This window comes from Microtus ochrogaster, linkage group LG5 (assembly GCF_000317375.1).
Source record: "Microtus ochrogaster isolate Prairie Vole_2 linkage group LG5, MicOch1.0, whole genome shotgun sequence".
NCBI classification, from domain to species: Eukaryota; Metazoa; Chordata; class Mammalia; order Rodentia; family Cricetidae; genus Microtus; species Microtus ochrogaster.
Window position 1 is genome coordinate 60,798,924 of NC_022031.1, and position 2,867 is coordinate 60,801,790.

The 2,867-nt window shown below is 42.6% G+C and overlaps 1 protein-coding gene across 3 annotated transcripts in view; it reads right to left on the minus strand.

The window, feature by feature from the left end:
- Esrp1 (epithelial splicing regulatory protein 1) overlaps window positions 1–2,867 on the minus strand; it is a 45,966-nt gene that overhangs the window by 569 nt on the left and 42,530 nt on the right. The window lies entirely within an intron of this gene.

Genomic DNA, 2,867 nt, shown 5'->3' on the forward strand with positions numbered 1-2,867 from the left:
GACCAGAAGAGGTCACTGGATCTGATGGTTGTGAGCTGCCATGTGGGTGCTGGGAATTGAACTCGGACTCCAGGAAGAACAGCCTGTGAGTCTCTCTGCAGCTCAGAATCTGATTCATTCTCTCATTCTCTCTCTCTCTCTCTTCCTTTTTTCCCCCCTCAAGACAGAGTTTCTCTGTGTAACCATTCTGGCTGCCCTGGAACTCAGCTGATAAACCAGGCTGACTTCAGACTCACGGGGATCGGCCCACCTCTGCCTCTCAACTGCTGGGATATAATCTGATCTCTCAATAGCAAGTTCACACGATAACTTCAGGTACAACAGGCTATCGCCTATCTGAGCATCGATCACTTTGTCAGGCACTATACATTAAACTCCCAAATCCAGTGAATTTTAAATAGTTTTAAATTTGAAATAAACTACTAAAATAAATTCTCAGTTGAATACTAAATAAAAATTTTTAATGAGTCATTGAAAGACCCAAAGTCAGAATGTTGAAAAGGAAGCTAGATTTATTTAAAACTCAAGGCCCTTGAGAGCAACGGCCAAGGAAAACAGCAATGAGAGTCCCCAGGAGATGAGCAATCCACCATCCAAGACGCCAGTCCTTCAATTCCCTAACCGATCAGCCCTCTAACAACTGTCAGACGCCGTCAAAGCATCTGACCGTCAGAATTCTGCTCCCTCTCGCCTTCCGCTGCACCTTCTTCCCTCTGCATACTGCAGCCTAGATCCAAACTACATATAACCTTTCTTTTTGTTTGTTTTTCGAGACAGGGTTTCTCTGTGTAGCTTTGGAGCCTGTCCTGTAGACCAGGCTGGCCTTCCACCTGCTTTTACCTCCTGAGTGCTAGGATTAAAGGTGTGCACCACCACACCCAAAGATAATGTATTTCTAAAATGACATTTGACACCAAGTTTTATATTCATTTAAAAGATAAAATTGGACACCATTGGCAAACTTCATTTATTCAACCAATTATTTCCTGGATATTTGCTTACGATGTAAGCATATAAAATTAATCAGTAATCATAATCCTATAAAATTCATCAGAAAGAACAAGAAATAAAATTAAAATATGTCATTAAGATTCACAACAGTAAGCAGCACAGAGATGCGTTGCTATAGTCTCAGCATTTGAAGACAGAGACAGGTGATCTTTGTAAATTCCAGGCCAACCTGGTCAAAAGAATGAGTTCCAGGCCAGCCAGGGAAACACACTTACATCCTGACAGAATAGAGAAAAAGGAAGGGGGTGGAGAAGAAGGGAGGATGATTCTAAACAAGAGCAAATAAAAAATATCCAACAGCAATCAAGTACACCGCAGGCAAAGATAAACAGTCTCTACTCAAGGGAACAGTTCTGAAGAGGCCATCGACAGATATCATCACCACCTGTGACAGAGACAAGGCGCTCAGGACCCCACAGGAACCAACGGTTACCCCAAGAGCCAACAGCAGAGAAGGTGGTGTGGACTACTGAAACAATAGCAGGAAATCTAAGTTTTATGTAGGGATGAGAAGAAACTGGGTTAGGTCTAGAGTTGAATTCATGTCTCACAGCTTGAATTACTGAAGGGAGGAGACACTGGAACTACAGGTTGGGATGATTGAGTTCCAAAGCCACCCCAATTTGATGATACAGTTTATAGATTCTAAGTCTTCAGCAGGTGTGCTGTGCGTGCCTTAGGGAGGCAGAGCCCGGAGGATCACGGTAAGTTAAAGGCTAGCCTGATCTACATAGTGCTCCAGAGGCCAGCCAAACTACAGGAGAGGGTCTCTCAAACTAACTTAATAAATAAGAAAATAAAAATAAGCTCCAAACACTTCCAAAGAGCAAAATATCTAGAAGAAATAAACGTACCATCATGGTGCTTCTGATTACAGCAGATAATTCTAACTCTGATGACTCTAGGAGCTACTCAACACGAGTTATTTCTGAACTGTGCCAGATTTTTAAAGTTTGAAATCTTTCTCACTTTTTATTTTGCACACGTAGGAGCACGCACGCAGGCATGCTTAGGTGGAGTCAGAGGATAACTCTTGGGGTTGGTTCTCCAGCTCGAGGGCTGAGAAACTCAGGCTTGACGACAGGCACCATTGCCCTCTGAGCCATCCTGTCTGTCTGTGTCAGAACTTTCATCACAAACCTAGAAGTGATCCTAATTATGTGTTTGGGGGAAATCAGTATCTATAATTGCCAACCAACTATGGTACTTTTTACATAAGATTAATTTTACTTAATTTCATTATTATTGTATGTGTAGGGCTGATTAATTTTACTCAGTATGAAAGTAAATAAAATTGTTTCAACCAAGCTAAACCATTAAGCCCAGCAGCTGGCTAGTAAACTTGAAAATTCTTCAGAGTCTCTACAAAGGAAAAATACAAAAGTCAAAGTATTTTCTTCATAAGACTGAGTAACCTTTTCAGTTCACTTCTAGTAAAAACTGTTTAATTTGCCAATTGTTGGTGGAGCACACCTTTAATCCCAGCACACGGGGGGCAGAGGCAGGCGGCTCTGAGTTCTAGATCAGCCCAGTCTACAGAGAGAGTTCCAGGACAGGCAGAGCTACACAATGCAACTGCCTCAAAAAGTCAAAACAAAAAAGCAGAACCACAGAACGACTGTATAATTTAATGAGAGGAAGAAGAGGAATGTAAGGTCCTTCAGAGACTGAATAATGATTTGGAGAGATACTGACTGATCCATCGAGACCCCAAGTTCTTACAGAAGAAAAGGTAATGTTCTCCTCACTGACAGAAGCTGTCCTTAGAGCCGGGCGGTGGTGGCGCAAGCCTTTAATCCCAGCACTTGGGAGGCAGAGGCAGGCGGATCTCTGTGAGTTCGAGACCAGCCTGGTCT